The sequence below is a fragment of the Schistocerca nitens genome, chromosome 1 (assembly GCF_023898315.1).
Source record: "Schistocerca nitens isolate TAMUIC-IGC-003100 chromosome 1, iqSchNite1.1, whole genome shotgun sequence".
NCBI lineage: Eukaryota > Metazoa > Arthropoda > Insecta > Orthoptera > Acrididae > Schistocerca > Schistocerca nitens.
The window spans coordinates 372,485,380-372,512,865 of NC_064614.1; the positions used below are offsets into that span (position 1 = coordinate 372,485,380).

At 43.1% G+C, this 27,486-nt stretch overlaps 1 protein-coding gene across 3 annotated transcripts in view; it reads left to right on the forward strand.

Annotated features, from left to right (window-relative positions):
- The first annotated feature begins 260 nt into the window (after positions 1 to 260).
- Positions 261 to 27,486, forward strand: part of LOC126248941 (lipid storage droplets surface-binding protein 1) — a 184,985-nt gene continuing 157,759 nt past the window's right edge. For all 3 annotated transcript variants that reach the window (XM_049950480.1, XM_049950461.1, XM_049950471.1), the window contains exon 1: positions 261 to 401. The gene's annotated coding sequence lies outside the window, so the exon portion shown is untranslated. The remainder of the gene's footprint in view (positions 402 to 27,486) is intronic.

Genomic DNA, 27,486 nt, shown 5'->3' on the forward strand with positions numbered 1-27,486 from the left:
ATGGTATACATGAAGAAACTTGTCGACTCCCTTCCTGTCCGAACTGCATCAAGGCCAGAGGTGATGTGATGTCTCCTTGGCGTGATTTATTGTTGTCCCGTGCAGAACGTAACCTGACCAGTCATTGTCATTGATAGTTAAGTGTTTGGTAGTTAGTCTGATATACAGACGAAAACGTCGATGTGTCAAATGAGCTTCCGAGTGCGTTGTTCTGGAAGCATGAGGTTAGTGACGCCGCGCTCCTCAGAAGGCGCGTCACGTCAAGCAGTGGGCACCACGTGACGTGTGTGTGTGTGTGTGTGTGTGTGTGTGTGGATGGGACGCGCAGCACGGTTTCTTCAGTTCGGCTGTGACTGCGCCGAGCTGAGGACGTGGGGTGCGCGACTGCTCTCTGCTGGCAGGTAAGCAAAGCTCACCTTGCCGCGCTGCGCTTCAAAACTTGCATGCGACTACTCAACTACTCCGTGGAGCGTTCCACATCTACATACACAGTGTGCAAACCACAACGGTGTGCACAGCAGAGGGCACTAAGCATTGTGCTACTCGCGGAAACCAAGTTGACACCCGGCGCAGCAGCTGAGAGAAGTCACCCTTAATGGCTTTCTGCATTTACGGCCCCTCCCATCAGTCACCACAATGATTGTCAATTTATTTCGCGCAAACAGCGGTTTCTTCCCATCTAATCGTGATGGAACGTGTGAAGAATCACCGCTTATATGAGAGTACTCGCGCTGTAATTGGTCTGACCTTGTCCTTGCGGTCGCTACGGGAGTGATAGCAATGGGTTGAAATGTATTTCTAGATTCTTCACTTAATGCTGGTTAATGAAACTTTCGAAGTAGGTTGTCTCGGGATAGATTTGTGCTTCTTCAGGCATGCCAATTCAGGTTTTCCGGAACTTCTGTGCCTTTTTCACGTGAGTCAAACAACCGTTTGACCATTCGTGCTGCCCTAGTTTTAAATAGTTCAATATTCGCTATTGGCCTTGCTTGATACGAGTCCCACACACCCGAGCACCACTCTAGGATGGGATACGCAAGTGGTTTAGTATACATTTTTCCAGTATTCTGTTAATGACTGAGCCCACGTGATCATCCCACTTCACATCCATACCCTACCATCCCTGTATATACACATTCCATCATGAAATTTGTCAGAAAAAAACTGCAAAACTCTTTCAGTGAACACTAGATTGAGAAACGATATGCACTTCGGAGTAGTTGAGAAGTTTTTCTCTGTAATGTGTTACTTATTCTGAAACACTCTCACAATTTTATCGTATTTTTTACTTCTTTAATTCTTCCGCCTATAAATTTTGTAATTAGCATTCTGTAAGCTATGTACCGACTCGTTCCATAACAAAGTAGCTCTGCCTTGCTTGGTCCCACGGAACCTGTGGATAAATAAACAAATAAATATTTGTATGAGTTGACTGATTCCAAACGTGACTCAGCGATATTGTAGTGATATTACTTTTTGCGTACTGTGAAGTGCACAAATTTTTCATTTTTGTACGTTTACAGCAAGTTGCCAATCTCTGCATCACTTTGAAATCTTGTATGGATCTAAGTGGATATTTGTACTTTTTCTTTGGATAGTCCTTTAGTTTAGATATCTGCATCATGTGGAAAACGTCATTAAGTAACATTCACTGCGACGCTTTCCCTTTCATAAACGTTGTCCAGTCCTACGGAGGGAGAAGCCTGTTCACGTAAAGAAAGAACAGTGCGCAAGCATTACCGGCAGTAACAGTTTACAGCTTTTTTTTTAATTTTTTGAAATCTAATGTTGGATACCAACTACGCCATACATTTCTATTCATATTTAATGTGTGTTTTAACGCCAAATTGGTTAGCGGATAAATGAATTCAGAGGTTCGGTATTCGAACCCTGGTTGGGCATATGATTTTTCTTGGTCTTTGACATGACCTTTACCTCTAGCACAGTTCTGCCTGTATGAAAAATGTCGAGTTGCTTCTTGGTTCTGATTCCTCGTAAAATTGTAGTTACTTCTGTTACTGGCTGGTAAGTCTCTTCGTAGGTTAGAGAAAGGCAGCCTATATCCTCCAATAAAACCATTTCTAGTAAAGCAGAGTTGGAAAACTGCTGTACTTTATTTAATAAGTCACAACACGTTTCGAGCAGTAGCTTAGCTCGTCATCAGGTCAGCATTCAGACGACATCAACACTTAATTATATTCTGTCAGTAGCCCACATTTCCTACCATTAACGATGTACAGAGAGCTGTATCTTGTCAGCGATAATGTTGTGCTCTTGGAGCATATGAGATTTTCTCTACGTCATATTATATCACATAACTTAGTTTGTAAGTATAATTTAGTTCATTTTTGGGTGGCTATCCAACGACAAACTCACAATGGAAATGAGCTGAAAATGTACATAGTGTAACATAGCACATGTGTTACTGATTCAACCATTACAATCGCATAATTAATCACCAGTATCAAACGGAATTTTAAAAAAATCACTTCGTCATGCTACGAATTTTACACTGAAAATCAGATTTTTAATGTAGCCCACTTACCGAACTGTAGGAAATTCTGCGTTCTGCAGAAGACAGTCTACAGCTGTCTATTTCTTGTCAAATCAGACGACGACTTGTTTATCATCATCATTGACATTTTACAGCAATAAAATGCATGTACTGAAGCGTGCTTCGAAGTATCATTATTCCTTCTCCTAGCTAATGATTACCGTGCATCGGAAGACATCACCAGGAATTTTTGTGAGAACTGATGTCGTTATATTTACTTTATTTCAAAGTGCCTCGTGCAATGTTCCATACAATTAAATACAAGATTCAGAAACAGGAGGTGAAATAAAAGTTGTGGCTACTTTATACAAAGGAAACGAACGTAGTGAAATTCTTAAAAGTAATATTTGAACACTTTGTTTTGAAGAATATGAAGACACTGAACATCGTGTCATTCAAAGTTAAACTTTCTCACGAAAGGAGCCAATTACGTGATAAATTCAAACCTAATGTAAATGTATCATTAAATACCTCTTTCACAACGTCTAATGAATTTGTACATACTCATGAGCCAAAGCGTTATGACCACAGTCCACCACGAGATGGGATGCCACCTGGTGACGTTTCAGACACTTGACACGATAAGAAATGTACACTGGTGTACAAAACTTAAGGACGAAAGTAACTTGCACATGATGTGTCGCTGCCAAGTAACATAGCTCGGTGAAACTTGGACCATACGGAGGAAGAACTGCTACTGTGTAGTACACAAGGTAACTGAAAGAATTACGCAATGGTACTTTTATTCAAAGACAGAAATTACAATGAAGACACCGCGGTTTATGATGGTCCCCATGGACATTACAAACGACTGGACATGGTACTTAACAAGGTGTGTGGATACCACGGACGGCAGAGCATGCTCTGCAACGTACTCTCATATTGCCCACAAAGTTGAGGAGGAGTTTTTGTGGTAGTGCGTTCCAATATTTCAGGAGCGTGGTTCACGACTGCTGGACGGTCGATGGTGCATGTGGACGCACTGCAATATGTCTGCCCAACGCATCCCACACGTGATCGATGGGTTTTAAGTCGAGGGATCGGACAGGCCAGTCCATTCGCCGAATATCCTCTAGTTCTAAGAGCTCCTCCACCTGTACAGTTTGATGCGGTCGCGCATTGTCAGTCCATAAGGATGGACCGAATGCAGCTTTGAAGGAATGGGGAAGGAGTACAGTGTCGCAAAAATTTGACTGGTGAGTGTAATGTGTTCAAATGTTCCGTGGTCAGTACATTTGTGCAGTATTATCCCTCCTCCCCCCCCCCCCCTCGCCCCCAACAACATAACACCTGGACCACCAAAACGATCATGTTCGACAATGTTCCTGGGTGCATTACCTGCTTTCACCTCTTGCCTTTCGAGGGTACATCCAGCACTGTCGAACATGATTGTTTTGGTGGTCTAGATGCTAATATGTGAGGAGGCATAATGATGCATGGGCTCACAGACATTCAGATCTTTGAAGAAGTTACACTCACTAGTCAACGTTATTACGGCACTGTAATCCTTCCCTACGTGCATCTTCTCTGGGGTGGAACCGGCCCTGGCTACATGTTTATGGATGATAATGCGCGACCGCATTGAACAGCAGCTTCTGGAACAAGAGAGTATTCGGCGAATGCACTGGCTTACCCGTTCCCCCAACTTAAATCCCATCGAGCACGTATGGGATGCGTTGAGGAGAGATATTGGAGCACGTCCACATGTACCAACGACCATCCAACAGTTGGCAACGGCGCTGGTGGAGGAATGGAACGCACTGACACAAGAAATCTTCCACAACCTTGTGGGCAGCATGGAAGCACGTTGCGAGCATGCATTGCCGTCCGTATTAATCACGCATCCTATTAGGAACCATGTTCCACAGTTTGTAATGTCCTTGGGCCATCATGAATCGCGGTGACGTCAGTGTAATTATTGTATTGGAATAAACGTCTCATTTTCGTTCGTCCCATTGCGTTTTCCTTTCAATTACCTTCTGTACTATAATGTCGCAGTTCTTTTTATGTATGCTCAGAGTTTCATCGAGCTATGTTACTTGGTAGTGATACATCATGTGAAATTTTTTGTCGTCAAATGGCTCTGAGCACCATGGGACGTAACATCCGTGGTCATCAGTCCCCTAGAACTTAGAACTACTTAAACCTAACTAACCTAAGGACATCACACACATCCATGCCCGAGGCAGGATTCGAACCTGCGACCGTAGTAGTCGCGCGGTTCCGAACTGAGCGCCTAGAACCGCTATATCACAGCGGCCGGCTATTGTCGTCCTAAGTCTCGCACACCAGTGTATAAAAGCGCAACAGAAACGAATGAAGAATCATTCTAGCACGATACGCCTCGCAAATGGGGAATTCACTGACACAGGCGACTTTGACAAAAGACATACTGTCGTGGCACCATAGCAGGGAACGAGAATCTCATAAACAGCGAAGCTGTAACTGTTCGTGAGTACTGTTATAAGCATCTATGGAAATTGGTTACAGGACGGCGAAACCACGAGTAGGCGATAAGGTGTTGGATGTTCACGCCTCATCATAGAACGTCCAGAACGAAGGCTTACTCGTTCTGTAAACCAGAACAGGCGGCGATCCTTGGGAGATGAGGCGACAAGACTACAAAGCTTGCGCAGGCACAAATGTTTCGGAGCACATCATTCAGTGCACGTTGTTCAACGTGGGGCAAAGTAGTAGATGACACCTCTCCCATGTTTACCCAAAGACACAGAGACTAATGATTGCACACAGTATTGGATCATAGAGCCTGAACCGTGGATCAGTCGAAACGTATCCCCTGATCGAATGAATCACGAATCTTGTTACACCAGATCGGTGTTCGAGTCTGCATGCGCCGTCATGCAGTCGAACAGCTGCCCGAAACATGCACCGCGCCACGGACGCTGCTGGTGGGTGCAGTATTGTGGTGTGCAGGACATGCACCTGGGGCTCCATGGGACCTGTGAGAGTAATCGAAGCCACCATGGCAGATGTGGTCTACGTGAATATTACTGAGGGCCACCTTCTACCTTTTCGTGCATAATGTCTTCTCCGACGCTGACTGTATCTTCCAACAGGATAACTGGCCGTGTCACACGGCCAGAATCTTGATACAGTGGTTTGATGAGCACTTTAGTGGACTCAAGTTGTTGTTTTGGCCACCAGATTTTACTTGATCGGAGCTCAATGGAACGCATCCGGGATTCTTTTAGCCGCATGCTCCGCGCTCACAAACAACCGGCCCAGTATTTGTAGGGAATACATGACCTGTGCGTAAATATCTGTGCAAGAAACTCCCGAAACCTATCAACGACTTGTCGAATTCATACCACGCAGATTAGTTGCTGTATTGCGTTCCAAAGATGGAGAAAAAAGGTTAAGTATGTTACCACAACATTTGGGCTGATCAGTTTATGGTTTGATAATTCAAAGAACTTCAACTGAGCGGTTTGAAGAGTCATCAACAGTTTTGAGTTCTTCGTAGAGTTTTATCCTTTTCTTTTTTTTTATTTCTGATACACTGCGATGTAAAATGCATGATGTCATCTTTAGATGCACTTTCATTAACTGCAACAGGAGTTTCGTGTTGTTGGTAACCAGGTAGACAATTTTTAATCTATTAATGGAGATTATTTCCTTCCGCTTAAGACCTGAACTAAGAAACCATGGGGTATGAGGTGCAGAATGTGTAGCTGGATAGCCCAGCCCCACGTTCCTATAAAGTTAGCATCCTCATTATATATCGACGACCATTCTTCTTTCGTAATAACTGCAAGCGGACGACAGTAATCACAATGCGAGTCTTTGCTCAGGCCGGCCGGAGAGGCCGAGCGGTTAGCCGGCGCGGTAGCTCAGCGTGTTCGGTCAGAGGGTTAGCTGCCCTCTGTAATAAAAAAAAAAATGAGTTAATCGATCTACAACGAACTTTGGTTCAAATGGCTCTGAGCACTATGGGACTTAACTTCTAAGATCATCAGTCCCCTAGAAATTAGAACTACTTAAACCTAACTAACCTAAGGACATCACACACATCCATGCCCGAGGCAAACAACGAACTTAAACGAATGTCTTACGACGTCCGCCCCGAGCAGATCCAACGAAAAAAAAAAAAAAAAAAAACGGTGGTTCTAGGCACTACAGTCCGGAACCGCGCGACTGCCGCAGGTTCGAATCCTGCCTCGGGCATGGATGAGATGTCCCTAGGTTAGTTAGGTTTAAGTATTTCTACGTTCTTGGGGACTGATAACCTCAGAAGTTAAGTTCCATAGTGCTCAGAGCCATTTTTTGAGTCTTTGCACACGTTTGGTAAGCTGGTCCCCGGATTCTTAAGCCGATGTGGCTCTGTACCCACTGAAAGCGAGTTTATTTATGAAGATTTTTCGAAGTCGTAAGATTTCTTAAATGTCCTGTGATAGATAGTTCGTAGTTTTTCCGTGAGCTGCTACTTTTACTGCAAAAGCCATTCAAAATCTGAGGGCTGAACAACGAGCGAAGGAGCCACGCCGATTGGGAAATACTAGGAAAGACTGAAAGACAAATGACTAAATGTATCGTGGAACTGACTAGTATGGAAGGCCTAAAATTAAACGAAGGTGGGCAGGACATGTAACCAGGCGAACTGATGGTAGATGGGCTGAGGATTTTCTTTCCTGGATTCCAAGATTAGGCTCGAGACGACGATCTAATGGCAACTAGCTGCATGACATAAGAAAACGTGCAGGGCCAAAGTTGATGGGTATGTCGAAAGACCGTAATGCACGAAGTAGTGTGGAAGAGAGCAACTGATGAAAAAAGGCTCATGATGACAAAACCGGCGTGCCCGGGTATTCATTTTGCGAATTTTCTAATAGAAGCAGGAGGAAATAAATACGAAACACAAAAAGTGAACTGTGTAGAGTAATACAGTAAAACTTACATTTCCATATGTATGTGAAAACACCTTTGAAATTATTAAAATCATATAAAGAAATGTGCATAATCTACAAATGTATAAGTACAGTATCCCGAACAGTTTCTCTACGCTGGGCGCAGCTGTTTCGCGTGTCTGCAACGTGTTTTTGTAAACATCTCTATAGCAAGGCCTCTTCATAGCCCTATGGACGACTGCTGGATTGGGCCTCCAGCCGTTTGCTCTGTGCAAGTTAAAGCCGTCAAAAGCGCCCCAGTGTCAGGGATTGGTCGGTTGGTCGGTAGGTTGATTTGGAGGAGGGGACCAAACAGCGAGGTCATCGGTAAGTTGACTCGACTGTAGAAGTGTCTTAGTAGCGAAGAATAAAGGTATTAAGACTTCGTGCATGATGCAGCATTTTTTCACGTATCTCATTGTTTATAACGTCATATCCCCTGAAATATGGCAGGTGGGTGGTTCTCACCCCCACAGCAATAGTTTGGTTGAAACTGGTCGAGTGATTTAGGAGGAGATGTGGAACATACATTCATACGTACCGTAAATATATTTATAATATGTATCGATATTGTTCCGTTGATTCCATCGAAAAAGAGGTCCTTCAGCGCAAGGCGTGAGTCAAATAAAGCAACTAAAATTCCAGCACTCATCCACAATGTCACGTACACAATATAAAGAAGCAGTCGTTTTTCAGAGGAAATATTTTTCTATCTTATCCTAACCTGCCTCTGTTACGTTTTAATACTTAAAAATAAGGAATAAATTGATTAAATGTATTTTCCAAGGCTTACGTTCATGAACGGTCGCATTACGTTACCGCTACATTTTATAATAGCAGAGAGCAGGCTGGCTTCTATTAGCATGAAAAGGCCAACACCGAGAGAATAGCACTACATTATCTGCTGGAATGTAAGCTATGATTATGGATAAGTTCACAGATTTTTTTTAGAATTTACTGATATATTTTTATTGTCATTTCATATTACTGTAAAATAACCTAGAGGTCTGCCACATATCTACTTCACTATATTCAATTAAGGCAACGGTGGAATATATGGTTGACAGAAGAAGTTGGAGGCGGTATGTTAGTCTAGATAACACACTCTTCTAAAAAACACAAACACACACACACACACACACACACACACACACACACACACACACACACAAGGCACAAAGAGGGCTCTGTTCCTTCTGATATCTGGGCATTGGCTGTTAGCGTTTGAAACGTTTTCCTTTTTCTTTTTTTAGATGCTGCATCGAATACTACAGCAATTTGTCTCGGCCTTGAAAGTTTTGTACACTCTAAGTGTTTGACTAGTGAACAGTATCGTCAGCTCCTTATCTGTGACTGTAGGTAATTCTTGTCCTCCTTTTGTAGAGTGGTATTTGTTTTCGCTGGTGCTAGTAGAGGAAGACGGCTGGTGTTCCATTATTATCTGAAACATCAAAGGCGGAGCAGGAGTTCCTTTCGACAAAGTTGCAAGAAAAAATAAGTCGTGTTTGTTAAAGAAACCATCCCGATATTAGCCTGGATTACTCCACGGAATGTAGAGGTACATGAATGAGGACGCTGTGGAAGGTAACTGAGCCACCCACCTCTGTTCATAACCGGTGCGCTTTCTCGCTTAGCACAAGCTACTAATTACAGTGGAAGTATTTTAGACTTATCTCAGTCTCTATTACATCTAATAACCATGCTTGTAATAAGTCCTGGTACATCTTCTACGTTCTTCTATTACATACTTCTTTTCGGTGGCTATTACAATTTTACGAGCAGGTCTGCTTAGTAAATTTTATTAAATACCGTGACCTCTAACCTTTAAAACGCAATAAGTTTAAGCTGTACCAATCTGTACTTGGTAGTTAAGATAGCCCTTTTCTCGTCCCTACCTGATGACAATGATTTTCTATCTCTCACATACCGGATGTACCCATCTAGATCCCGCCATGTCGTAGGAAATTTACACGACCTTGACCTCTAGAAATGTATGTGTGGGGACCGACGACCAGAGCTTAGCTTTAGGCTTCTTTGTAAAAAGGAATTTCATCTCTTGGTACCTAATAATATAATCATCAAGAAAACAAGGGAACAAGTGAGCTGAGGAAGTTGTTTAGATCAAAAAGTTTCTATCCGAAGGCCGTACAATCCAGAATTGGTATACCAATCAGGCAAAATCTCCGTAAACATGTGACAGGTTCGCCTTCTTTATTTCTTCGTTTGTTGTCCTCGGTGTCGACGTACTACATTACTACACTGGCTGAAAAAGGGTTGTAGAAGCACAACACTGACTACTTTGAATGATGTAGCCGACAGGCGCACATTTACGTTTCACAGTACTTTACTTTCACTGTTCACAACCCACCAATAATACAGTTATACATGACCAGGGCACTATTGTTTAAACTTTCCATAAGCTTCCTTAATAGTTTGCAGGCAAACCTCCATATACTACTACAATAGTTTACTACTGAACATCTACGAGCAGTAAAAAACATAACCACATAGTTCACAGAACGGAAAGGTACGTATGGAGCAGACACTGTCATTGTTTTAACGCATGGCCTAACTGTGTTACTTATTTCACAGTTAAGTTGAAGCATTGTTGTTGTTCTAACCAACACAGATTTCTCGTCTGAAACTCGAACGTGGACTGACTGTCTCGGGACCAAAGATCTGGCCCTTGTACTTCCTCACAATAATAGGTGCTAAAACTACACATTGTTAAAAGTTAAATTTACAGAAATTACAATTAAAACTTAACGCAGTAAATTAACCGAATACATTGAAAAATTCCGTCTTTTTAACAGTTTCTCCTACTACATGAATTAAGCCGAATTATTTGTTTAAATCATCAGCTTAACAAATATAGTTACGCAAACAACACTTTTAACAAAGCCGTTGATTACTTTGGAATTAATTAAGGGCTGGCTTTGCCAACATGTTTTCGAATGGAGTCAAATAAATACTTAAAGAATGGTAGTGTTTCGTCTTCCAAACGTTTATAATTTTTATAGAATTCATATTTGTTTATACGCCAACAATAGAAAAAGTTACGAAACAATCACTGATTTCACTCTATAATGCAAGTATTAACTATGAATAGTCGAAATAAATTAGAAAATCAATCACATCCATAAAACTAAGCACAAAATTAGATCTGGTGTTATGTTCGTTAAAACTTAGGGCCAGCCTTTCTCTTTAATGGAAATACAGATTATATTGAGGTATGTTAATGGTAATTAGTTAAAAGTGAAAAAACGACTTTAAGGAGGCAGATGGCAAAACAAGAGGGGAAGTAAAAATATCCCAGCCTGCTTCGTCACAAACACTGAGGCAATCATCCTACCGACGGACCAGGTTGAAGATACCCGTTTGGTGAAACACCTTATCCTGCTGGGTGAATAAGTCCGCAAATGCCTGCTGCTCATTCTCGTCCGACAGGAACCTTCGACCCTTCAAGGTTTTTTTTAAGTGACCGAAGGCGTGATAATCCCGTGGGGGGATGGTTCAAATGGCTCTGAGCACTATGGGACTCAACTCCTGAGGTCATTAGTCCCCTAGAACTTAGAACTAGTTAAACCGAACTAACCTAAGGACATCACAAACATCCATGCCCGCGGCAGGATTCGAACCTGCGACCGTAGCGGTCTTGCGGTTCCAGACTGCAGCGCCTTTAACCGCACGGCCACTTCGGCCGGCTCCGTGGGGGGAGAGATCAGGGCGATAGGGCACGTGCTCGAGTGCCTCCCGCTTGAGCTGAAGTAACTTCTGCGTTTTGGCACTACGGGGACGTGCGCGTATCATGAAACGGCACCCCTTGTTGCAGTTTTCGCGAGGTGTTTCACCTTAATTGCACGCCGTAATTTTTCCAGCCTTGCGCAATACCGTTCCCCAGTGATGGAGACACCAGGTTCCTTGAAATCGATAAGCAATAGGCCCCGGCAATCAAAGAATAGGGTGAAGATCATCTTTCCAGCACATCGCTGGCTCTTGATCTTCTTGGTGGTTTTCGACAGACATGCTGCTCCATACACATTCGTCATTTTCCGGTGTATGTCTACCGGTATTTGTCTTTCTGCAGCCGAGAAAAGGGTAACAGGACTTTGGACCTGTTTGGACGCCTTTGGTAATACGTCCCCGTAGTTCACATTTCCGCAACCGTATATACCCGCATCGGAGTCTCGCTACGTTGCATATACGCTGCATCAGCGCCCTCAAACGGATTCTTGTTGATCGCCCTTTATATTAGGAGGGACCAGCGCTAATACCCCTGTCCGCTCTTACTGATTTAGGAATCCTATAGTTCTCATGAATATCTTGAAGCTAACGACGGAATGGTCCATTAAATAAGACAGTTGGTAATTTTCTTCTCCATCCCTGTTCAATCCACCTTGCACGATCCCAATCTTCCTTCCGTTAAAAAAGCTTACGATATCTGTTAATACGATGTTTCAGACTAACTGGTGCAAGTCAAACCATCCTGAGAAAAAACTTCACTTATCTCTCACCTTAACACTTTGAATTAATTTGACTGGCGTAGAAAGGCCAGATCTATAAACTTCTGTCCTTTTTCAAAAAGTCTAGTGACTTTTCAACATCGTACTTATTAACATCCAGAATATCCTCGAAGCCTACTACGAACAGCGAAAATGTGTTAAAAGTTATCTGCTGTCGAAGCTATTTATAATCTGAATGCATTCAGTGTCAAACAAACAGTTCAGGATTATGATTTGTGTGTAAGTTATTAGAATTTCTCGGTAAATTAATTTCATTTCCCTTTTTAATGAAAGTACATCAGAGACAAACGTGACTAAAATAATCAAGCCGATCAACTGTCACGTTGAGTATAATCATGAAATTGCTAGTGTATACGTTGTGTTTTGACTAGCGGTAAGTAAAGTGGTCCTGCTACTCTGACATAATCGTTGCCCTCAAAAATACTGACTAAGAAAGTCATTAGGTGCAAAATTCAACAAAATTCACAATCAGTTACATTGAAAGTGCATGATAAATTATCTGACTAAGATCGACAGATCAAAACAAATACCTCGGCATGATTGGTTAAAGGGTCTGGAACCCGATTCTAACGCGTACCAGTACAAAACGATTATAATCGAGAAGCTGCACCGTGATAGCTGAAATGTTAGTATTAGAGAAGGCTATACGTTTGCACCTGTGGCTGGAGTTGAAAGCATATTGATTGATCATATAATCTACAAGCAAGTCTTCAGAATGGAACTTGAAGTTATTAAAACTCAGTAATAATGAATTTGACTGTCCTTACGACTCGTCTAACTGTCGTGGCTAATCGCACCATGTTACTGCAGGTGGAGACTGAAAAGGCTGTTAAATCAGTCATAGGTCACCTCTGCGACGAAGTTCAACTCAGCTGAAAAATTTTTTAAGTCCCCAACTCTTTTGCTTAGAGGCGTCTGACTGCTCAGCTGACGATGTGCGGGGAAGAAGGCTGGCAGTGGGGAGCCGCGGAGGTGGGGAGCCCCGGGGATAAAGTGATTATCATCTGTCTTCTTCCAGAAAGGAATACTCTTATTTTCGCCACGTTATTTCGATTGGCTAACTACGCATATTCCTAGCGCCGACCGGTAAAAAGATGCTTTAAAAGAAGCGGATCCCCTCTGACTATGATTTCAGGCAGAACCAGCAACTTGCTCCCTAACACTTGGCGCTGAAAAGCTGTGTCCTCCTCTCTCTCTCTCTCTCTCTCTCTCTCTCTCTGTGATCAGTGAGGTCGTTTCTCGCCAGCACAGTCGAGTCTCTCTCTCTCTCTCTCTCTCTCTCTCCTCTCTCTCTCTCTAACTTCTAATTTATTTATGTTAGCCAGTCCTGGCAGCTCTTACATTGCGTTAACGTTCGGTTTTTGTAGGCTCTGAGTTCAGCGGCATTCCACGCCCTCAAAGGTGATTAAACTATGAGTTCTCACTCCACTTTTTTATCTTATCTGTGGTGGGCAGTGCATTTCGTAGAAATCCCTGTTTTCTACTTTTATGTTCTCTAAAGCTCCCAGCCAGGCCTCCCCTACACTAAGGGAAATCATATCTGTATTGTAACTTAAGTGACCGGTGTCCAACAACGGTTCCTCAAAGAAAGGTCGATTGACTGAGTGGCAGCGAATTGTGCCTTCTGGGGATTCTTCAGGTTTTAGGCTCCCCTGCCTGACAAATGTGAACTGCTGTGCGCCCCTGCGCTTGCAGCTCCCCATAATATGCTTAGTAGAGCATTGAAAATCAGTGGTACTGATACACACCTCATTTATCAGAGGTGATTAATTATTCTGATTTGATTAGTCTGTTAACTCTAATTTATATCAGTTACTGAATAGTTTTTGCAAAAATGTTCACGTAAAACTGAAATACGACTTTCTGGGACAGAACAATTAAAGCGCTTGCCGAAATAAAAATGTCAAAATACCTAATAAACTGGGACAACGATTTCAATTTAAGCAAGGCTTCTTATCCGGCGCTCAATTTGTCAAGGTCACGTCGGCCACCTCTTCCATTCTGGAAAATGCTTAGATAATGTGTAAATCAAGGAATTACGGAGTGGGATCTGAAAACTAAATAAACAACAAATGGAGCATTAAAAGAAGTAGCTGGAGCAGAGGGTCGAACATGGCTGTAAATAGCGTCACAGTACCAACGATACGTCAGAGTCTGGATGGATCCAAGCACCGAATACATTCGGCATAACAACACAGTTCGCAGCACCTGAAGAAAATGGTTATCGAAATATCACGCAGAAAAATGAAATTAACAACTCTGCTGATAATGAAAAGTATACCGCTAATTAATTTTTTCCTTTCCATTGTGCTCAATTACAGGTAATGTCTGAAGTTACATAAATTACCACTAGCGATACAACGATTTTACATGTTATTTTAGAAAACTGACAGGAACTTTTTTGTGTAATACTGTTATTGTAAATTGTGATGACTTAAATGTTATACAGGGTGGCGCAGATGGATCGGGTGGTTTTGAAGTGGACTGTACGTCTGGAGGGGGGGAGCCAGGTGTTCGGCGACTTCGTCCTGTGGTGGGGGGGGGGGGGGGGGGGGGACGGGAAGTTTCAGTTGCAGGCTGGCAGTCAGTCGCGATGGCTACGTGGTCCGTTGAGCATCGTGTTTTCGCAGTGGAAGAGTTCATACGCAATAACGAGTCAATTGTTGCTGTGACGCGTGCCTTTCGCCGGCGTTTCAACATCCCACCTCGCGGTAGTGTTCCTAAGCGAGATACGAAATTGAGTTGGGTGCATAATTTCCGCACTACTGGTTCATGTGCTCCAAAATGGAATGTGCCCGCATCTCGTGGTCGTGCGGTAGCGTTCTCGCTTCCCACGCCCGGGTTCCCGGGTTCGATTCCCGGCGGGGTCAGGGATTTTCTCTGCCTCGTGATGGTTGGGTGTTGTGTGCTGTCCTTAGGTTAGTTAGGTTTAAGTAGTTCTAAGTTCTAGGGGACTGATGACCATAGATGTTAAGTCCCATAGTGCTCAGAGCCATTTGAACCATTTTTTTTTCCAAAATGGACGCCTAGACCGCCAACAATAACAACGCCTGAGAACGTGGAGCGTGTGAGACGCGATGTCACTGCGAGCCCACGTCGATCAACGAGACGTCGTGCTCAAGCTCTTGGAATGTCACGTCGGAGCCTTCAAAGGATTCTTAACGAAGAACTGAAATTCCACCCCTATAAAATCCTGTTGGTACAGAAGATTCTCCCAACAGACCATCTTCAAAGGCTTCAGTTTAGCCAACAGATGTTGGAGTTATTGGAAGATGTAAACCTGATTATCATGATGTCTGACGAGGCTCACTTTCACATTAACGGATACGTAAACAAGCAAAATTGCCGTTACTGGGCCGACACTAACCCAAGAGATCTACACCAACGGCCTCTCCATAGTGACAAAGTGACGGTTTGGTGTGGGGTTTCTAAGGTAGGGATAATTGGTCCTTACTTTTTTGAAAATGAAAGGGAGCAGGCGGTTACTGTTAATTCGCAGCGTTATGTGAACATGATTGAAGATTTTCTTCTCCCACAACTTGAAGAGAACAATTACGACATGGGCAATATGTGGTTCCAACAAGACGGGGCAACTGCACATACCGCTAGGATATCAATGCAAGCTGTACGCGCTCTGTTCCCTGGCCGTTTGATTTCCCGTAATGGAGATGTCCATTGGCCCCCTCGCTCGCCGGACCTCACGGTATGTGACTTTTTCTTATGGGGCTATTTACAAGCAAGGGTCTACATGAACAAACCCCGGACCATTCAGGAGTTGAAGGCAGCAATTCACACCGAAATCACATCAATTCCTGGTGATGTGCTTGAGCGGGCAATGCGGAACGTTAAGGACCGACTCCAAGAATGCGTCGCTCGAGAAGGAGGGCATTTGATGGATGTAATTTTTAAAAACTAACATTACTATTTTTTTGTTAATAAACTTCCATTGTAACTACACGTTTTGCACTTTATTTCAATCCAATACCTTTACAATTGACAGTTTGACAAGTATTTTAAAACCACCCGATCCATCTGCGCCACCCTGTATATGTAAGTTGTTATTATCTCAGCTAGCAAAGCACTGTAGTAGAACTGTACTATGTTATTCGTATTAACGTGATAAATTTTACAATGCACGTCATCATGGTCGCTTCGTGGTCGCTTCCACAGTCCTGACTTCGCTAGGTGCAAACTTACAGAATAACATGTTTCGGGACTTTGTGACTGAGCTAATGACCTCCAAACGTCGTAACACTAAGCTATGAATAGTTCACGTTTTCCAGGTGGAATAATAATTATTATTATTATTTGACCTGTACAATCTGCATAGCTTACAGAAACAGTGGAATGTAAAACTGTTAGTCAGAACACCTTCATTGTTTGAACAGTTCGTTGTCGTAACTATTAGTCGTGAATAAAAACTTCGTTGCATGTTTGCTTAACGCCCTAAGACTTCGAAATAGATGTCACTGAACTTTTTCTCCTTTGTACAACTTGAATTACGTATGTTTCTCTATATACAATACTTGTTGAGAAATGAAAATATGTTGACATAGCATGAAATGGTCATGTGTGCCACAGAATTAACAGTTTTTGATAGGTGGGCCTATGGAGGCACGAATCTTCCATTTGAGAATGAACATTTGATTGAAATTACAATCGCTGTGACTGGGGTAAAGCGAATAGTCAGTAAACGGTATAGTATTGTCTTTCAAAAACAAAACAAGGTTCTTTCATCATACTGCACTGGTGAAATAAGGGACTGCTTTGCTTCCCTTACTTGGTCACGATTTTTAATCCGATAATAATGAGGTTCTTCAGTGTCACTGTTTGTACTAGCGGCAAACGGAATTCCTGTGACGTTACAACAGGGACGATCACAGAATACGTTCTCCTCCATCGCTGAGCAGTCTAGCTGTCATGCGAATTACCTGTGTTCGATCACCGGAACTACTAACGATATTATTTTCTTTGGTCGGGCATCTCTAAGCGGCTGAGTTTAACTGATACTGGACAACCGAGGAGCTGTGTGAAGAAGTAGCAGCGGCTTCGGTTTCGAATACCCGTCATTAACGGCTGGGGGAGCAGTGTACTAATCATAAGCCCATCCTCGCTGGCGATCAACGAAAGTGTTGGCTGAGTGGGAGACTGCAGCACGTACTCTGCAGTGTCTGTACTCAGTTGTCGTGGTATGTGCCCGACATGATCGTGGGGATATTACGAAAGCATAAATCAGAACAGCCACCGGGTTTCGAAACTATCTGCAGCGTATTAATCTTTGCGCCACCCAGTTGTCGCTTGGTGTTTTTTTTTTTATTTACTATTTGCTCAGTATATGTGTGGCGCTATTGGCAACTTCATACGCTTGGATTTCTGAAACTGCGTGTCCACTAACGTCAGTGAGAGAAGCAAGAATGGACGCAAGAATTACGAGCGAAGACAACTTCGTAATGCGATGTGGAAAATCCCTTATCGTCTGTATTCATAAAGATACGCATACAGCAGCTCGCTAGTTGCGATAAGGCAGACGAAGCATGGGTGTGGCGTAATACTCGCAGAAATCAGCGATGGACGGCACTTACAGCGATAGATATTCCGAGAGTACAGAAAGATATTGACGTAATGTTTTAACTACATAGGTATATAAAAGTAAATTTATAAAATAATAATTTTGACGCTACTAGGAAGAAAAAATTGTAGTTACCCTTCCCGGGAAGATTTTCCAGGACAGATCACAGGCTATAGAGTGTTCCCGAAAAAGCGAAGAACTAATCCGTCTCTCACTACCATAGAGCCAAATGTCCTGTCGTTACAGTTAGCTACAAATGATTCCTCTTACTGGACTCTTAATTAATGTGCAAACTAAGGATTTGCATCGACAATTTCTTTTTCCACGAGTTGTGGTCATGATTTTGCTGTCGCGAACACAAAAACTCATTCCAACGAACATTATTTCACTGCTTATTCTCTCACTTGTGATTTCACTGTTGCAATCATAATAGTGATGGCAGACTGTTATACTGCTTGTCGGTAGCGTTGCACAATAATAACTCTTTAAGTAAGTTACATAATGATCTGAAATATTGCATGTTTGGATGAGGCAAACGAGGCTATCATTAGATGGCAACGTCACCCCTGTGGAAGCTGATGAAATTCAACGCGAGACAACCAATGTTTACAAACGCAAAACGGCAGTTACATAATGGTGTCGGAATACTTAGGAAATTCGTAACTCTTGTTTCCTCTTCCATCAGACGACTCCACCTGACATAAATGTCAAAAATACCTACAGAACTTTAACGGTTCTGGTGGTCTCTCCAACGGTAGTAATGTTCTCCGTAAATCCATGTGGCCTCCTTCCGACCCATTTAGTTTGATTGGTCATATGTAAATACTTCTGAGCAGGTCCGTTGTATAAATACTGGACCATTCCATAGTTACACTTGACTACAAGGGCGAGCTGAAAAGTAATACCAACGAATTTTATAAGTGAAAACTCTTAAAGCTTTTTAAATAAAACAACGTTATTGACATTCTACATTTTTGTTCTTCGTGTCTACATATTTGCATCTCTGTGTCGCTAGAGGACTCCGAAATGTGGTGTGTAACATGGCAGACTGTAACGTAACTATGTGGGTGTGTCAGTTTCAAATTCGAAGAGTTCGTCAACACACAGAGCATCGTCTTCTTCAGTATGAGTCTGTCCGATCACACACTAGCGCTGCGACATCTGCAGCAGTCCAACGTCTTTGGTTCACTTTCACGCGATACTACCGCCATCAGTATATGGGCACATTGCTATCCGTTGACTTTTGTTGCCTCAGTGTATGCACTCACCCGTGTTAGGACTAGGTACTTCGTGTTTATCCCATTAGTTTCCTTTCGCCAAGTACACTACTGGCCATTAAAATTGCTACACCACGAAGATGACGTGCTACAGACGCGAAATTTAACCGACGGGAAGAAGATGCTGATATATGCAAATGATTAGCTTCTCAGAGCATTCGCACAATCTTCGCGCCGGTGGCGACACCTACAACGTGCTGACATGAGGAAAGTTTCCAACCAATTTCTCGTACACAAGCAGCAGTTGACCGGCGTTGCCTGGTAAAACGTTGTTGTGATGTCTCGTGGAAGGAGGAGAAATGCGTACCATCACGTTTCCGATTTTGATAAAGGTCGGACTGTAGTCTATCGCGATTGCGGTTTATCGTATGGCGACATTGCTGCTCGCGTTGGTCGAAATCAAATGACTGTTAGCAGATTATGGAATCAGTGGTTTCAGGAGGGTAATACGGAACGCCGTGCTGGATCGTCGAGATGACAGGCATCTTATCAGCATGGCCGTAACGGATCGTGCAGCCACGTCTCGATCCCTGAGTCAACAGATCGGGACGTTTGCCAGATAACAACCATCTGCACGAACAGTTCGACGACGTTTGGAGCAGCATGGACTATCAGCTCGGAGACCACGGCTGCGGTTACCCTTGACGCATCACAGACAGGAGCGCCTGCGATGGTGTACTCAACGACGAACCTGGGTGCACGAATGGCAAAACGTCATTTTTTCGGATGAATCCAGATTCTGTTTACACCATTCTGATGATCGCATCCGTATTTGGCGACATCGCGGTGAACGCACATTGGAAGCGTGTATTCGTCATCGCCATACTGGCGTATCACCCGGCGTGATGGTATGGGGTGCCATTGGTTACACGTCTCGGTCACCTCTTGTTCGCATTGACGGCACTTTGAACAGTGGACGTTACATTTCAGATGTGTTACGAACCGTGGCTCTACCCTTCATTCGATCCCTGCGAAACCCTACATTTCAGCAGGATAATGCACGACCTCATGTTGCAGGTCCTGTACGGGCCTTTCTGGATACAGAAAATGTTCGACTGCTGCCCTGGCCAGCACATTCTCCAGATCTCTCACCAATTGAAAACGTCTGGTCAATGGTGGCCGAGCAACTGGCTCGTCACAATACGCCAGTCACTACTCTTGATGAACTGTGGTATCGTGTCGAAGTTGCATGGGTAGCTATACCTGTACACGCCATCCAAGCTCTGTTTGACTCAATGCCCAGGCGTTATCAAGGCCGTTATTACGGCCAGAGGCGGTTGTTCTGGGTACTGATTTCTCAGGATCTATGCACCCAAATTGCGTGAAAATGTAATCACATGTCAGTTCTAGTATAATATATATATGAGACAGCAAAGGACTTGGAAGAGCAGTTGAACGGAATGGACAGTGTCTTGAAAGGAGGATATAAGATGAACATCAACAAAAGCAAAACGAGGATAATGGAATGTAGTCAAATTAAATCGGGTGATGCTGAGGGGATTAGATTAGGAAATGAGACACTGAAAGTAGTAAAGGAGTTTTGCTATTTAGGGAGTAAAATAACTGATGACGGTCGAAGTAGAGAGGATATAAAATGTAGACTGGCAATGGCAAGGAAAGCGTTTCTGAAGAAGAGAAATTTGTTAACATCGAGTATAGATTTAAGTGTCAGGAAGTCGTTTCTGAAAGTATTTGTGTGGAGTGTAGCCATGTATGGAAGTGAAACATGGACGATAACCAGTTTGGACAAGAAGAGAATAGAAGCTTTCGAAATGTGGTGCTACAGAAGAATGCTGAAGATAAGGTGGGTAGATCACGTAACTAATGAGGAGGTATTGAATAGGATTGGGGAGAAGAGAAGTTTGTGGCACAACTTGACTAGAAGAAGGGATCGGTTGGTAGGACATGTTTTGAGGCATCAAGGGATCACAAATTTAGCATTGGAGGGCAGCGTGGAGGGTAAAAATCGTAGAGGGAGACCAAGAGATCAATACACTAAGCAGATTCAGAAGGATGTAGGTTGCAGTAGGTACTGGGAGATGAAGAAGCTTGCTCAGGATAGAGTAGCATGGAGAGCTGCATCAAACCAGTCTCAGGACTGAAGACCACAACAACATATGTGTCCAATGAATAGCCGGTTATCATCTGCATTTCTTCTTGTTGTAGCAATTTTAATGGCCAGTAGTGTATATTTAAGATAATTTCGTTCAGCTTGCTGCTAGCAAGCGTAATAGGACTGCAATAAACAGCTCAGATCCGTGTATGAACAGCGTTATCCTCCATATTGTCAGCTGTACTTATGCTAGATGGCGCAGCAACAAAACCCCGACAACAGTCGATTAAATACAGCCTCTGCTGTTCTCAATTACATTTCAAATTCTTGAATTAGTCTCATTCGCAGGCGCGGCGACGGTTTCTCGTCTTTATCGAAACTATGCAGTGGCGACGTGGGGAAGAGGGGGAAGAAAGGAGGAGCTGTATGCGAAGTCCCACATATACATGGCGGAGGCAGGCGGTAGCACTCGAATTATCGATCTGCGTAACCCTTTAACGCTTCGAATTCGTCAAGTAGAAGGGCTGTTTTTACGTAATACTATATTTCGACATCTCATTCGCTGCTTCGCGTTAGCAGAGGAGTTGTTGCACGATCTTCTATAGGCCCTGATTGTGGTTAAGTTTGTAACTTTCGGGTCTTTAGTTTCGTTTGGTGGGTAATTTGTGCATTACATTACATTTAGTTGCCTTTTGTTGCCCTTTTACAACGAGTACAACTTTGTTCGTGCCTTACGGATAATAAGTCATTTCGCATAATAATCATCATCTGTGCAGCATAAAGCGCAACCCTTGCGTGTGACTGTACGCAACAGGCAACAGTGGCTGCATATAAATGATCTCCGTAAATGTACAGGGCGTTCGGTTGAGGGACGCCTGTGTCAATTGGTTAACGCGCACCAGAAGATTCGGCTCCTCTCAGCGTTCAGCATCGTCACGCAGTAGCCTTCGGACTATGTTACCTGTCAATACCACAGCTGCCACACTTTCGTAACCTTTATTAAAAAGTCTTCGCGAAAATATAGAATGAAATTGTCGTTTTACCTTTGTTTATTAAAGACGAGTTAACGACAGGGGCTAAAGAGGAATGTGAAAAGGGTGTTCAGATATTTTAACGCATACCCATTTTTTGGTGGCGTTTCAAGTTTATGTTGCCGCCACTAAGCATTTTTCTTTTTTAATAATGCTTGTTATTGTTACCATCTGTCAGAGTTCTGAAATTTCAAACAGGATTCTGTCGAATTACTCGTGTGTTAAATATTTACGCGGCTGATCATTAAAATTGCAACTTCAAGAAGGATAGTAAATAACAAAATTTCACTTTTATTGAGTGTAGAATATAGTAAGAAGAATGCATGACTATAGTTGTAGGTGATTTAGGGCTACAAAGAGTGTATCATTTTGTACACAGGTGCCACCATTGGCAACAACAATGGCTCTAAACTGGTTGGGCACTGGGTCGAACTAAATTGGGTGACAGACGTTGGTACACCATCCCATGCTGCTTCTGCCCTCTGCCAGAGTTCACGAACGATGGTGGCTGGCCAGTCTCTCAACAGCTCATGACAAAATGAGTGAATTTTATGTGTAATGGATGCAGGCTGAACTCCGTCACCGTTCCTTTATTTGGTGTAGAATAATAATCGCTACCAGTCGCAGCAGTAGGTGATTTTATTTAATGCACAACCGGCTTCGTGCTTGTGCCCGTCTCAGATGGTTTACATTCAAATATATGTTTCCGTATTCAGCGTTAGAGATCACCGTTTAAACAAAAAACAATTGATGTAATGATGACTAAACAGACACAATTGAGACAGCTGGAACCTTCTAAGCGGCATGTCTTGTAAAATTGTATTACTTAGAAACGGCTGGATTGTCCATATCGTTTTCACATTACTTTACACACATTACAGTAAAACTCCGATGAGCACCATCATGTTCCTCGTGATGAACAGAAATCTGTTGTGATGCCCCTAACTCTTAAAGCAGTACACAAAGCAAGTATAATATAAATTGTTATCAAAGACCATAACCTCTGTTTTCCTTTGTAAACACGTTGGGTGTTGTGAGTGCGCGTGCTTCTGAAGTTACTAACATCTGTTGTGTCAAAGGCGTAATATGGAAGTACCAATAATTACAAGGGTGATTAATGTACAGGTAACGAGTAAAAAATTTTTTGAGAAAATGTGGTAAATGTAAAGTGGAAACGAGATGGATACTCCAGCTGTATACAGGGTGAGTCACCTAACATTACCGCTGGATATATTTCGTAAACCACATCAAATACTGACGAATCTATTCCACAGACCGAACGTGAGGGGAGAGGCTAGTGTAATTGGTTAATACAAACCATAAAAAAATGCACTGAAGTATGTTTTTTAACACAAACCTAAGTTTTTTAAAATGGAACCACGTTAGTTTTGTTAGCACATCTGAACATATAAACAAATACGTAATCAGTGCCGTTTGTTGCATTGTAAAATGTTAATTACATCCGGAGATATTGTAACCTAAAGTTGACGCTTGAGTACCACTCCTCCGCTGTTCGATCGTGTGTATCGGAGAGCACCGAATTACGTAGGGATCCAAAGGGAACGGTGATGGACCTTAGGTACAGAAGAGACTGGAACAGCACATTACGTCCACATGCTAATACCTTTTTATTGGTCTTTTTCACTGACGCACATGTACATTACCATGAGGGGTGAGGTACACGTACACACGTGGTTTCCGTTTTCAATTACGGAGTGGAATAGAGTGTGTCCCGACATGTCAGGCCAATAGATGTTCAATGTGGTGGCCATCATTTGCTGCACACAATTGCAATCTCTGGCGTAATGAATGTCGTACACGCGGCAGTACATCTGGTGTAATGTCGCCGCAGGCTGCCACAATACGTTGTTTCATATCTTCTGGGGTTGTAGGCACATCACGGTACACATTCTCCTTTAACGTACCCCACAGAAAGAAGTGCAGAGGTGTAAGATCAGGAGAACGGGCTGGCCAACTTATGCGTCCTCCACGTCCTATGAAACGCCCGTCGAACATCCTGTCAAGGGTCAGCCTAGTGTTAATTGCGGAATGTGCAGGTGCACCATCATGCTGATACCACATACGTCGACGCGTTTCCAGTGGGACATTTTCGAGCAACGTTGACAGATCATTCTGTAGAAACGCGATGTATGTTGCAGCTGTTTGGGCCCCTGCAATGAAGTGAGGACCAATGAGGTGGTCACCAATGATTCCGCACCATACATTTACAGTCCACGGTCGCTGTCGCTCTACCTGTCTGAGCCAGCGAGGATTGTCCACGGACCAGTAATGCATGTTCCGTAGATTCACTGCCCCGTGGTTTGTGAAACCCACTTCATCGGTAAACAGGTAGAACTGAAACGCATTCTCTGTTAATACCCATTGACAGAATTGCACTCGATGATTAAAGTCATCACCATGTAATTGCTGATGTAGCGACACATGAAACGGGTGAAAGCGGTGACGATGCAATATGCGCATGACACTACTTTGACTCAGTCCACCGGCTCTCGCAATGTCCCGTGTACTCATGTGTGGGTTCATGGCAACAGCAGCTAACACACCAACTGCACCCGCTTCTCCTGTGACGGGCCTGTTACGGACCCGTTTGCGTGCTACGACCATACCTGTTGCATACAGTTGGCGGTAGATGTTTTGCAATGTGCGGCACGTTGGATGCTCTCTGTCCGGGTACCGTTCTGCATACACCCTGCAGGCTTCAGCTGCATCTCGTCGACACTCGCCATAGATGAGTATCATCTCCGCCTTTTCAGAGTTCGAATACACCATGGTCACAGTTCCTACAACACTACACTATCACAGACGTCTGGTGACACGGTGTACTACAGTTGGTCTGCGTGCGGAGACGAATGCAGAATAACAATAGCAGCAAGCGCCACATGCGGACACTGCGACAGCTAGACCAAACCACAACAGTGCACTACAGCCACAATAGTAAACACGGTCGTCATCGTAAACATGTCCCTGCAGATGCTGATCGCCGACCGTGGCCCGTGTTTGTTACAACACGCAACTGAACTTTAGGTTACAATATCTCCGGATGTAATTAACATTTTACAATGCAACAAACGGCACTGATTACGTATTTGTTTATATGTTCAGATGTGCTAACAAAACTAACGGGGTTCCATTTAAAAAACAGAATATTGCGAGGGGAACTGCATGCGATAGATCGGTTACCTCACAAGGTCATTGTTCACAGAGGCTCATAAAGCTGCACGTCTTCAGTGAGACAAGCTACACAGAAAATGTACAGTAGGTGACTGAAAGCGTGTAGTGTGGTGCGACGAGACGCGATTTCGCTTCTTTTTCGACTGATGCAAGACGTCGAGTGCAACGACGACCCAGTGAGGCGTTTAGCTGTTGCGTTTAGTAATTCATCCAATATAGTCCGAGGACATAATTCTGACTGGGGCAAATCACGAATGTGATTCTCCAAGGCTCAATCTTAGGTCCGCTATTTTTTCTCACGTACACGGTGTAACAAAAGTACAGCAAAAATTGCAGAACACGTTCCTCAGACATAGACGAAGAAATTATGTTGTATGAACATGGGTCTGGAAACGCTTTGTTTCTATTTTCTCTAACACATTAATCGTGGAAAACACACACGGACGGAAAGCACCAGCATACCACATGCAACTCTTTCTCACAAGAGTTGTTCAATAAGCCCTCCGTGGGCATATTGATACACACATCAACCCTCTGTCGTAGTGAATCTCGGATGGTCTGATGTATCCCTTGAATATTGTGTATGGTTTCGCAGCCTTCCATAATACGGGCTCGGAGACTCTGAAAATGGTCTGCTGGGGTTCCATATGCAAGACCTTTCAAATGCCGCCACAAATAAACGTGTAGTGGTTTTGGGTGGAGGGCAGGCAATTAGTCCATATCTACCTATCCGTCTGTCACCGAACCTGTTATATAGTAGCCGACGGACATTAACACTAAAATGAGAAAGTGCTCTATGGTGTTTGAAATACATGTTTTGTCGCATAAAGATACATCTGCTAACAGAACAGGTAGAACATTCTGTACGAAATTATGATAACTTTGTTCGTTGAGCCTGCGTGGATGAAAGTGTGGCTCTACCAAACAAGCAGTGACGTACGAACACTGGCGGTGCACTACGTAACCAGACGTCACCAAGAGTGCATGCATGCTCTAACGTTTTGTTTTTGTGTGTTTCCCATGACTGATGAGTTGGAGAAAGTGACTTGTAATATGGAAACAAAGCGTTTCCAGACCCTTGTCGACATAATTTCATAATTTCTTAGTCTCAAAATGGTTTAAATGGCTCTGAGCACTATGGGACTTAACATCTATGGTCATCAGTCCCCTAGAACTTAGAACTACTTAAACCTAACTAACCTAAGGACATCACACAACACCCAGCCATCACGAGGCAGAGAAAATCCCTGACCCCGCCGGGAATCGAACCCGGGAACCCGGGCGTGGGAAGCGAGAACGCTACCGCACGACCACGAGATGCGCGCAATTTCTTAGTCTATGTGTGAGGAATGTGTCCTGCAATTTGTGCCGTATATTTTTGTTACACCCTGTATGTAAACGATCTCACAGCTAACATGCAACGACCGGAATGTTCTCTTTGCAGGTGATACTAATATTGTAATCAGTCCAACCACACATACAGAAACAGGTGAAATGGTAAGGGATGTTCTTAAAAGTATCATAGACTGGTTTATTACACTGTTCTGACTCTCAATTTTAAAAAGACGCTACATATTCAATTCCGCACATCTAAGGGTACTACGCCAATGATAGGCGTAACACATGGTGAGGAAATAATAAACAGGGTGGAAACTTCAAAGTTCTTAGGTGCCCATATTGATGAGAACTTGTAAAAAACACCTTTTGGAACCCCTGAAACAACTTAGTTCAGCCAATTTAGTTCATTCTTGTGCACCTAGGATGACTGAATATCTTGGGTAGAGAAAAATCGGTAAGTTGATATATTTTGCATATATTCATTCAATAATGGAATAATTTTCTGGGGTAACTCATCTTTAAGAAAGGAAGTTTTCATTGCTCAAAAGCTTCTTGTAAAACTAATATGTGGTGATCACTCACGATCATCTTGCCGACATCTGTTAAGAAGTTAAGCTTTCTGACTATTGCTTTACAGTACGTTTGTTCCCTCCTGAACTTTGTTATAAATCATCCACTGCAGTTCAGAAGGAACAATGATGGACATAGTTACAATATCAGAAGGAAAAATGTCATTCATTACTTCACATTAGGGTTGTCTTTAGCGCAAAGAAGGGTGCACAATGCTGCAACTGAAATTTCTGATGACTTAATGATAAAAATGTCCGACAGAGAGCGAAATAAAATTTGGAATCAAACTGAAAAAGTTTCTCCTTTACAACTCCTTCTATTTCATAGAATTTCTATTGTTATGATGTATAAAAGAGGGTGAGCAGGAACTACTAACTCACATCTGTATTAAGAAAAGAGAAAACACCCTTGTAAATGTCCAGCTTGTAGCCATACCTACAAATTAATTTGCGATATGAATGTACAATGACTCGTT